The 12,077-nt window shown below is 43.6% G+C and overlaps 1 protein-coding gene across 5 annotated transcripts in view; it reads left to right on the top strand.

The window, feature by feature from the left end:
* The window catches only part of coq8aa (coenzyme Q8A, genome duplicate a), a 62,133-nt gene that overhangs the window by 27,598 nt on the left and 22,458 nt on the right, over positions 1 to 12,077 (top strand). The window lies entirely within an intron of this gene.

Below are 12,077 nucleotides of genomic sequence, written 5' to 3'. Positions count from 1 at the left end.
AGGTTGTTTAGCCCTGGGAAATGCAGGGTTATGGGGAATGGCTCTGTTTGGGATGCTGTTCAGAGCATTGGGCCAAATGTCTGCTTCGCCGCAGTAGGGATTCTATGATTATATAGCACCCTTAATAAAATGAAACATTTTTAGGGTGTGTCTCAAGAATTTAATTAAATGCAATATTATACAAATTGACATTTTTGTGCAGTCAAGGAGGTAAGGTTTTAAGGGGTACCTTTAAGGGTGTAAGGTGAGAATTCCAGAGCATAGGACTTGAGGCAACTAAAGCATGACCACCATTGGTGGAAAAATTAAAATGAGAGGCTCAAGAAGCCAGAATTAGAGGAGCACACCAATCTTGAGTTGTTGGGCTGGAACAGTGAGAGAAAGTGGTGAGGCCACTGGGAGATTTGAAACAAAGCTAAGAATATTCAACTTTTGACATTGCTTTGGGTGACACTAAAATCAGCGAAACAACAGGCTTTGGTGTGAGTTGGATCACAGACAGAGGTTTGGAGAAACTCAAGCTAGCAGAGGTAGAGTGTGGTCGACCTGCCAGGGTTCTGTTACAATCATCAACTCGTGAGGTAACAAGTGATTATAGAGCTGGGAATATCACTAGGGGAATGTGATAGGATACTAGAATTATAGTTATATAGCACAGAAACACACCTTCCGATCCAATTCGTCCATGCCGACCAGATATCGTATTCTGATCTAGTCCCATCTGCAAATATTTAGCCCTCTAAACCTTTCTAATAATATACCCATCCAGATGCTACTGTTACAAGGACTGTTTGACCACTAGTGATCATGCAGGCAGACAATAAAAGTGGAATGTATCTAAAATAAGGGATTTGAAAGGACCTGTTATGGGAAGAGAGCAAGGATATGTGATTATACTGCACCCATTCAAATAGAATGTACACATGGACTGACTCTGCAATAATATCAGACTCTGAATTACAGAGGTGACTGAGAATCTGTTAATATTTACACCGGCCTCCCAGGACTGTCAGTATAAACAAGGGGTCACTGGAGAGAATCAGTAACTTTAGTGAACTAGGTATGTTTTACAGGGACATGTCAGGGGTTTTCCTGGATCTGTGTTGGCATTTGCCTGGGATCCATGGGTGTAGGGGTTGAGAGGGTGGGTCAGTGTTTTTGGTGGGGGCAAGGTGGCTGTTGGTTATGGTGTCAGGGTGGGTTGGTGGATATATGTGTAATTTGCTTTGGCTTTCTTGAGTGGAGGAAAAGGAAAAATGTTTTATTTTAAAAAGAAGTCCACATTCTTTAAATTGTGGTTGTGAGCAGGGAGTGGTGCTATCGTATGGACTTGTAGAAACTTGTGGTGAAATGTCAGGAGAAGGCAGAACAAGGCAGGAGAAATTAAATTAGAGGCGATCACTTCTAAGTTTGATCATCCGTATCTAAATGTACTGTGCCTTCTGAAGGTGACTTTAAATGAATTGATAGTATCAAATGGTGTTTGAGACAACAACAGCAGTACGTAACATAGCTTGAGTTGAAAAGCCAGTGAGTACACTGAAGATCAACAGCCTGTTAGTATCACACTCATCTTTAATCTTGAAGTTTTTTTGTCGTCCCAACAAAACCGGTTTTGTTTAACCTAGCATTCCAAGGTGTTGTCCTTTTGTTCTTTTGAATGATGTAGTGCGCAGTTGAAGAAATATTTCATAATTCTCCGTAAGTACATATTCCCGAATCTCTCAAAAGAAGACTATCCACCCTATCCATGTCTCATAAATTTGTAGACCCCTATCAGATTGTTTTCACTGGAAAGATGGAGGTTGAGGGGCAATCTGAATTTATCCAACCTCCAGACCAGGCACCATCCTGGTAAACCTTCTCTGTACCCTCTCCAAAGCATCCATATTCCTTCTGGTAGTGTGGTGACCAGGTCTGCACACAATCTTCCAAATGGGACCTAACTAAAGTTTTGTACAGCTGTAATGTAACTTGCCAACTTTTATATTCAGTGCCCTGGTTGATAAAGGCAAGTGTGCTGTGTGCTGCCTTGACCAACCACTTTATCCATCTGTGGTTGTTGCTTTCAGAGATCTGTGGACCTGTACGTCCAGATCCCTCTGTATGTCAATGCTCCGAACGGTTCTGCCATTTATTCTATAATTTGCACCTGATTTTGATCTTCTACAGTGCATCACCTCTCATTCGTCTGAATTAAACTCCATCTGCAGTTCCTCTGCCCAAATCTGCAATCTATCTAGATCTGCTTTATCCTTTGACAATTCTCCCCACTATCTGCAACTCCACCAATTTCAGTGTTATCTCCAAACTTAATCAGACCACCTACACTTTCCTCCAGATCACTTATATATTTTGCAAACAACTAAGGTCCCAGCATTGATGGCTGTGGAACATTACTAGTTACTGATTTCCATTGTACAAACACCCTTCCACAGCTACACTTTCTTCTGTGACCAAGCCAGTTTTGTAACCATCGAACCAGCTCACTCTGGATCCCATGAGACTCTTAACTTCTGTACCAGCCTGCCATGAGGTACCTTATCAAATGCCTGACTAAAGTCCATGAAGACAACATCCACTGCCTTTCTCTCATCAATCAGTCTCACCACCTCATAAAAACACTCCTATTGAGTATAAACCCATGCTGCCTATCACTAACCAGTCCATTCGCTTCCAAATTTGAAGAAATCCTGTGTCTCTTTATCTTCTCGAACAGCTTCCCCACCACTGACATCAGGCTTACTGGTCTGTAATTACCTGGATTTGCTGTTTCCTCCTTAAAGGAACAACACTGGCTATTCTCCAGCCCTCTGGAACCTTGCTTGAGGACAAAGATGATGTAAAGATACCTCAAGGCCCTGGCTACTTCCTCCCTATTCTCCCATTGTATTCTGGGATAGATCCCATCGGGCCCTGGGGGTTTGTTTGCCTTAATGTATTTCAAGATGTCCAACACTTCCTCCTTCGTTATGTCGACGTGCCTGAGAGTATTCACACGCTTTTCCCCCAGCATCCCTTCCTTTGGTGAATGTCGATTATAAAGTACTGATTAAGGACCTCCACTAATTTCTTCTGGCTGCACAAATGACATCCCTCCTCTATCCTTGAGTGAGTCTACTCTTTCTCCAGCTACCCATTTGCTCCTAATACTTGTATAAAGTGCCTTTGGATCTTCCCTAACCGTGCTGGCCAAAGACATTTTGTAGATGTTTTAGTCCTCCTAACTGAGCTAAAAATGTGTTGCTGGACTGATGCCCGAAACGTCGATTCTCCTGTTCCTTGGATGCTGCCTGACCTGCTGTGCTTTTCCAGCAACACATTTTCAGCCCTGATCTCCAGCATCTGCAGTCCTCACTTTCTCCTAGTCCTCCTAACTCCCCATTTGAGCTCCTTCCTGCTCTCTCAATGTTCTTCTGTTTTTAGTTCCCTAGTCCTTAGATATGCTTTTTTTTTATTTTTGACTAAGCTGTTAATTTCCCCTGTCATCTCCCGAGTCTTGCCATTCCTGTCTTTCATTTTCACATGAATGTGCCTGTTCTGTACTTTAATCGACTGACCTTTAAAAGATTCCCACATGTCAAATATGGACTTATCCTCAAACAGCCTCGTCCAATCTACAATCTCCAATTCTTGCCTAATTTGCTTATAATTGGCCTTCCCCCAATTTAACACCTTCATCCAGGGCCCACTCTTGTCCTTATCCATAAGTACCTGGTACCGGAAGACCTACTGAATTATGGTCACTATTCCCAGAATGTTCTCCCATCGAAACTTGGACCACTTGGCCAGCTTGTCTCCAAATACCAGGTCCAGTATGGCCCTCTCCATCATTCAAAAAAACTGTCCTGTTCACTCCTAACAAATTGCTTCCCGTCCAAACCCCTGGCACTGAGGGAAGTTAAAATTACCCACCACAACAATCCTGGTACTTTCACATCTTTCCAGAATCTAACTCCATATTTCTTCCTCTATCTCCTGCTGGCATCTAGGAAGTCAGTCAGCATTGTGATCGCACATTTCCTACTCCTGAGCTCTATCCAGAATGCCTTACTGCAAAACTGCTCCAGAGAGTCTTCCCTCAACACAGCTGTGTTAAGCTCCTGAACCAGTAATGCAACTCCCCCACCTCCCCCCACCCCACCCCACCCCAACTCTTCAGCTTCCTCTTCTGCCTCATTTAAAACATTGATAACAATGTTAAGCTGCCAGTCCTATCCCTCTTTCTTCCACTTCTGTGTAGTAACACCAACATAATAGCATGCATTAATCCGCATTCGAAGTTCATCCATCTTCCCTGTTATACCTCTAGCATTGAAGCAAATGCAGTCTATGCCTCCAGTTGTGTGGAGCTCAGCAATCTCCCCTGACTGCTCTTCCTCTTAGCTATATTTGCCTTAGACTTGAGCTGTTCCCCAGTTTCTATACTTACTGACCTGCTGTTCTAGTTCCCAACCTCCTGCCATACATGTACATTGTGATGAGGAATTAGGGAATGACATTAAACAAATACTTTGTGATCATTTTCATGTGGAGCATTCCACAAACACTAGAATTAGTGTGTAACAAAGGTTTAATGAAAGTAAAGAACTTTATTAATAGTAATTATTTGAAGAATAATATTGGAAAGTATTGATGGGACTGAAAGTCAACAGATCCTCTGTACCTGATGCCCATCATTCTGTGGATCTAAAAGAGATGGCTGCAGAGACAGTAGATTGTTTTTGTAAATTCCCTTGATTCTGTAAAGGACCTCGTGGATTAGGAGTTAACAAATGTAATGAGGGAGGGAGAAAATAGGGTATTCCAAGCCAGTTAAGCTGGGCATCTGTCATGAATAAATAGAATTATATAAAACAATTGTGGATATTAGAAATCTAAAACAAAAACAAGAATTGCTGGAGAAACTATGGGTCTGATAGCAACAGTGGAGAAAAAGCAGAGTTAATGTTTCAGGTCCATGATCCTTCAGAAGAAATTCAGTGCTGCAACAATGTACCTGATATATACAAAGAAAGCTCGTGTATTTGTCTTGCTTTGTGCCCAGTTTCTATCCTGAAATCTGACATCATGTACTGTAACTGTTCCCTATTTCCTACTCCATTAGCCAAGAAAGAAATTCCGAATTAAATTTAGGGAAGGATAGTGAAAATGACAAGTGGTTGGAATTGTCCTGATAGCAAACCTCCATCCCTGGCATCCTTCATGCACTGTTCCGGGACAAGCCATAGCTGCCATCTTCCCCTCTCTCTCTCTCGTGTGGTCACAGGAATGTCACTGAAAACCCCTGTTTTTAAACTGGGTTTTCTTTTTCATGGCCATAGAGGTGTTTGGGAGATTAGTGGAGTGTAGGGAAAGGTGAATGCAGGTTCTTCTCCCCACAGCGGGTGTGCTGTATCAGAATTGGCTTCCTGAAAGCTGGCCAGCTTATTTATAAATGGTTGATAGCCAAGGTTGGGTGAGAAGAAAACAGTCAGAGTGCAGGTTGGAGTGTTGACAAAATGGCCTCCGTGCTGCTGATAACTTGCTGCAGTCATTAAAAGAATAAATAACTCATTGGCCAGATGCTATTAACATTTGTTTTGTTTGGCGTGAAGATGGTGTAGAAGCAGGGCATCTTTTGTTTTTAAAAAGAAGTAAAATTCTGCTTTAAAAATATTTTCACCCCGACCCCTTCCCCTCCCCACTCCTACAGAAACATTTGGACTTGGGCTGGTTTAAGGTTCCGTGTATTTTGGCCAATAGCCATGCGGTTCAGCTATCTTGGGCTATCAGAGCTTGGATGTGATTGCAGAAATAAGAAGGGTGGAGGATTTGAAAACAAAGGTGAAAATGTTAAAATGGAGGTTTTGCCAAATTGGGAAGCTGTGTAGGTCAGTGAGCACAGAGGGTGATGGTGGGAATAAGGACATCGACAGCAGAGGTTTGAATGGACTGAAACCAAGGCAGGAGGCTGATCAGGTGTATGTGTTTGTCTGCATGGGCATCGTAGCCAGTTTCACTTCTGCCTTTCTTTGAGTACTCAGCTTCTCCAGGAGCTAACATAGCAATTGGAGCAGTAGCTCTGGCTGTTTTACTCCCTGCCTCTGAATTGATGTAACCAGGCCATGTCGCCACCTTGATTGGGGTAACTCCATACAGGTTGTGATTCAGTGTAGACTGCTCTTGGGCTTTGTGGCTGAAAGGCTTCCTTTCTCACCCAGCTCCCCCTGCCCCCTGCCCCCTGCCCCCCCCCCTCAAGCACTTCACATTAGCTCTGATGAGGAGTCATCTAGACTCAATGTTAGCTTGGTGTCTCTCCGTGGATGCTGCCTGACCTGGTGAGATCTCCAGCATTTTTTTGTTTTTGGTGCATTCTAAAGGGGTGGGCCCCCAGCACATTATCCCTGTTTTGTCACTGAATGCCCCAGTTTAAATCATGTGATCGCACAGGAGAGGAGGATGGCAGCCATTGCTTGTCCCAGAACAGAGCAAACATCCATCCCTGGTATCCTTCGCAGAATCTGGATAATTCCAACCACTTGTCATTTTTACTATCTTTCCCTAAATGTAATCAGATTGCTGGCTTGGCTAAAAGTCTCCCCCAGAGCCACTGGCCTCCCACAAGCTTTAGGTTTGTAAATCATTGCTCCCTTCACATAGCTTCCTGCTACCCATTTTCCTCACACATGGCCATGCAGTATCCTGTAGCTTGTTCATTTGTTAAAAAGAACAAAGAAAACTTAGTCTACGAACAGGCCCTTTGGCCCTCCAAGCCTGAGCCGATCCAAATCTACTGTCTAAACCTGTCGGTCAATTCCTAAGCATTTGTATCCCTTTGCTCCCCACCTACTCGTGCATCTGTCCAGACACACCTTAAATAAATCTACCATGCCTGCCTCTACCACCTCTGCTGGCAACACATTCCAAATGCCCACCACCCTCTGTGTGAAGTACTTGCCCGTGAAAGCATGACCTCTCGTTATTGAATCCCTCACCCTGGTGAAAAAGCTTGTCTCTATCCACCCTGTCTATACCCTTCATGATTTTATAAACCTCAATCAGGTCCCCCCTCAATCTCCTTTTTTCTAACGATAATAAACCTAACCACCTCAACCTCTCTTCATAGCTAGCACCTTCCATCCCAGGCAACATCCTCGTAAACCTTCTCTGCGCACACTCCAAAGCGTCCACATCCTTTTTGTTATGTGGCGACCAGAACTGTACACAGTATTCTAAATGTGGCCGAACCAATGTCTTGTACAATTTTAACATGACTTGCCAGCTCTTATACTCAATACCCCGTCCAATGAAGGCAAGCATACTATATGCATTCTTGGTCACTCTATCCACCTGTGTAGCAACCTTCAGGGTACAATGAACCTGCACTCCCAGATCCCTCTGCCCATCAACTTTTTCCAAGGCTCTTCCATTTATTTAGATTGTGGCTGAAATAATCCTAACTCTGTTTTCTTGTTTTTGTCACTGTAACCTGTACAGTGGGGCGGGAGGAGGAGGAGGATTTCCTACTACCTTTTATCAGAAAGTGTTTCCTAATGTCCTCCTTGAACAGCCCCTCATCAGTTTGAAGTGGCTAGCCCTTGTCCCAAGCTTCTCCTTCCAGAGGAAGTGGTTTCTATCCAATCTTATCAACAACTTTCACCCACATATAAATTGTTTGTGCTGTTTAATTGTGGTAAGACAGTATCTCGTCTCTGCCCCACTGTAAGTGTTGAACAAATACAGAGTAAATATTGTGAAGATTAGCACTTGTGCATTAAAGGATTTAAAATGCTGACGTAAGAGATTGAAACCTGGTGCTATTGGAGGCCCATGTTGTGTTTGCCCTTCAGTAACCTTGTCTGAATTGGCACCGTCCCCTGTTTCTGCCGGTTAACCTTGTAAACAGTGAGGATTGTGGTGGCTCAGTGAGAGCTGCAGCATTCACTTGTTATTGTCCCTCAGTTTTTTTGGCAGCTATGTGCTGTCTTTTTTTTAAATGAACTGTCGTAAATTTTATCAGATTGGCCTCACCTTTAAAACCTTTCTAGTGCTTTCACTGACTGGTCTTTCTGAATTGGGGTCTTTCACATTAAGCTCCAAAGGCAGTCCCCACTGGAGTGTGGTAGGGATTGCCCCCCCCCCCCCACTTAGGGGAGGCTTGGAGGGGATGTTCAGTGTGGTCCCAGCCCTTAGCGCAGTCTCCTGGGTGAATGGGCACACCCTCATTGTGGAAGGATGGGGGAAACGGTATTGTCCCTAACTTGCTTTCATCCTCAACATTCTGACTCTGAGATGAGGTTTGATTAAGTGGCACGTAGAGTATAATGTAGGAAAGTATTAACTTGTCCATTTTGGCAGAAACTGTTTTTAAAAAAGCATACAGTAGTCTGTAAATGGTAAGTGGTTGCAGACCACTGAGATGCAGAGAGATTTGGGTGTTTTAGTGCATGAATCTCAAGGTTAGTGTGTAGGTACAGCAAGTAATCAGAAAGGCTAATAGAACGTTATAGTTAATTGAGAGGGGAATTGAATGAGAGAGTAGGGAGGTTATGCATGGCAGACCTTGCAGAGAGACCTCTTCTGGAGTACTGTGTACAGTGCTGGCCAGTGTACTTACAGAAGGTGTTGGTAGTGATTCTGAGGAAGTTTACCAGACTGATCACTGGAATGAGCAGGTTGTCTTCTGAGGCTCTTGAGCTAGGAGGTCACAGTATAAAAATAAGGGGTTGCCCATTTAAGATAGAAATTGAGGAAACATGTTATTTGGAGGGTGGGCAGGTGTCTGGGAATATCTTGCAGTTTGGGCTTAATGAGGGAGTTTTGTGCAAAGTGACAGCATTTCCATCACGACAAATGACTGCATGTCAAAAGAGAATTTTGTTGGGATACTTTGAGTTTGTGAAAAGCATCATTAAAATGTGTAAGTTATTTTCTTCTGTGTGGGTCAGAGAGCAGTGGGAAACCCAGCAGCCATCTGCTTAGTATTCATCTACTTGTTGGATTAAGTGAAGAGCCACTGACCCAGTGCAGCAAGGTCCAAAGAAGTCTAAGGAAAAAAATTAAAGGTTGATCAAGGGCTGAAGAAAAGTGGCCAGTATCAGACCAGAAGAGGCGTGGCAGGCTGAATGGTCTCCCGACTCAGTGGGGGATTGTTTATTCTCAACCTTGCAGGGCCTTTTGAGTTGGGAAATCCCACTCTGCCTGACATCTTCTGCATGTGCTTTTGGTTTCTAATCATCTAAATAAATTTAGTGAACATGAGCACCGCAACTTGCTGAGGGTAGAGAACACGCAGTCGGTGTAAACACTTGGGTCAGATGGCGGGACTGCTGGCTGGAAGTACCGCGGCTTATAAAAGCAAGTGCTTGGTCTATCTCCAAGGTCACTTTGCTGTAAGCTCCTTGGCCAGTGGCCCAGAGGGAGGGGGTGCTGAGGAAACCTACCTCCCGGATAAAGCTGCTCTGACTTGTGCTGGCTGCTGGAATGTCGGCTGCAGTTGTTTTGTTATTTGCAGGAGGCTGTCATTAAAGCTCATGCCATTTAAAGCTCCTAGCTTCCTTTTTATAGAAACCATGAGAGGGCAAATATTTCAAAATAGCTTTTGAGGGAGTAAATAAGCTGGGAATAAATTTGCATTTCTACAGTTTTTTTTAACGACCTTGATGTCCAGAGCATTTCAGTCATTGAAGCCCTTTGTGTGAAGTGCAGTTTCTGGGTAAAAGAGTTCGTGTGTATTCTGAGAGTGGGAGGTCTTGAAGGATATTAATTGCTTCATTTACTTACTACTGCTGATCGGTTCAGGCTGCACAAATCCTGGTGTGTGTCTGTTGTTCGATTCCAAATTAAAATCTCTGGTCAGCAGCTAATGAAGTAAAAGTATTGGATTTCCCCAGCTTTGTCTATTCTTTTCAAGAATTTTAGTTGCAGTTGTTGCCTCTCCTCACTCTCACTCTTTTGAGAGACATTCCTGTCACTGAAAGTCAGTGCTTAGAGAGTCTGTTTCCAGCAGCTGTCCCAATCTCCCTTTCCAGAAATTTTGTTTTCTTTGTGCTATAAAAGAAACTGCAGCATTGAATTGGGGGGGGGCAGAGGAAATGTGAGCAGTAGTAGGCCATTCAGCCTATCGGGCCTATCCCACCATTCACATGGTCTGGGTGATCATTCACCTGAACCTCGTTTTTCTTGTATAATCCCCATATCTTTTGTTTTTAATTTGCAGAAAGATTTTGATCCCTATTTTGAGCACACTTGGTGACTATGTATATCCCACATACTGCACAGCCCTGTGGGATAGGGAATTCCAAAGACTCGCCACACTCTGTGAACCAATTCCTCTTCAGCTGTCTCTTTGGTGTCTTCCTGCTTATTCTGAGACTTGGTTCTGGGCTGTTGTGCAAATCATGCCCTGTGCTTGCTTGACTGATCCAGCCAGTGTTCAGCCTGCCTGTAACTTCCTCAGTTTTAAAGTCTTATCCAGACTTCCCCTTCATTGATGTGATGGACTCTGCTTTGATTGCTCCCTGTGACTGTTCGGATTGGTGTGAAGAAATCGCACACTGACTTATTTTTTAAATTGTTAACTCCTTTTTCCGATTAGAGTTAATGGTCAGTCTTTCCCTTTCGAAACTCATCGCAGTATTTTCTTAAACAAAGTAAAAACAATGACTGCAGATGCTGGAAACCAGATTCTGGATTAGTGGTGCTGGAAGAGCACAGCAGTTCAGGAGGCATCCAAGGAGCTTCGAAATCGACGTTTCGAGCTTTTGCCCGAAATGTCGATTTCGAAGCTACTTGGATGCTGCCTGAACTGCTGTGCTCTTCCAGCACCACTAATCCAGAATTTTCTTAAACAAAACATACCCACCTCCGTTCAATGTCTGCCAGGCCTTGCACTACAGGTGCAAGGTCAGACCTTGTGGTTCTGTCTCTGCTGGTACCTCTTCTTTTGCAGGTGAATGACCTGAAGCTTAGCTTTCATATATCCTTCATAAATTTTTGGTTTTAATTGAATGATTTCATTGTAGGGCATAGTGATAGTTGTGTAAGTTGAAGGCGGGTGTCTGACCCCAGGCCCCAGCAATGTGGTTCTCAGTAAACAGCCTGCCTGACACTTCGTGATGCCAACGAAATGCAGAGCTAGCCAATGGCATCCACATCCTGCGGGTAAGAGATTTGACCCATTGGTTTTCTTCCAAAGTTCCCTTGATTTGGGGACAGTCCCATTTGGCTGGAAGCTATCAAATGTAACTCCTCTATTCAAAAGAGGGAGACAGAAAGCAGGAAACTACAGGGCAGTTAGCTCAACATCTGTCATAGGGAAAATGTTATAAGCTGTTATTAAAAAATGTTTATAACAGGGCATTTAGATAAGTTCACGGTTATTGGGCAGAGTCAGTATGGTTTTATGAAAGGGAAATCATGTGTGACCAATCTATTGGAGTTCTTTTGAGGAGGTAGTGTGCAGTGGATGAAAGTTTGAGTGAGTCTGATCAGACTGAATAGTTAGAGCAGGCTCCAGGAACAGACTGACTTACTCCTGCTCCTAACTTACATGTTCATAGGGAATTCTCCATTACCCTAGTTATGCTGCAGCAGATTGAGACCACACAGCCAACCCAGTACCTAGTGGTAATGATTACTGTTTGGGCTATCTGTATGATGGGGAGCCGCTGGTGGCTAGCTAGGTACTGGCTCATGTTTCTGAGGCCTATCTAGCTATAACCTGGCTTCACTGGAGCGGTCGTGTTCAATGACAGGTCCTAGTTTTGTCTCATTTTGAGTCCACTGATCTCCCTGAGACAGTGTGCAGATTCCTGTAGCTAGCTATTGATCCAGTGTACTTCTGAGAGATACAGTTGGCTGTTGCTTTTTGTTTTTTCAAAGACTTCAAAGGAGTCAAGATTATGTTTCTGTTAGAGAATGTGTTTGGGAGATGTCAGTTGGTCCTGAGCTGCCTGTTTAAAGTTATTTCTGCCAAGTCAACAGGAAGCTTGAATTACAACAAGGTGACTTCTGTTTAATGTATAAAGCTCTCATCCTAATCTTTACCCTCTTCCTGTCCCTGTCTGATGAGAATGAGTTTCTCCGCAGGTCAG

The sequence above is a fragment of the Chiloscyllium punctatum genome, chromosome 3, assembly GCF_047496795.1.
Source record: "Chiloscyllium punctatum isolate Juve2018m chromosome 3, sChiPun1.3, whole genome shotgun sequence".
NCBI lineage: Eukaryota > Metazoa > Chordata > Chondrichthyes > Orectolobiformes > Hemiscylliidae > Chiloscyllium > Chiloscyllium punctatum.
This window is presented reverse-complemented; position numbering and strand designations above follow the sequence as displayed.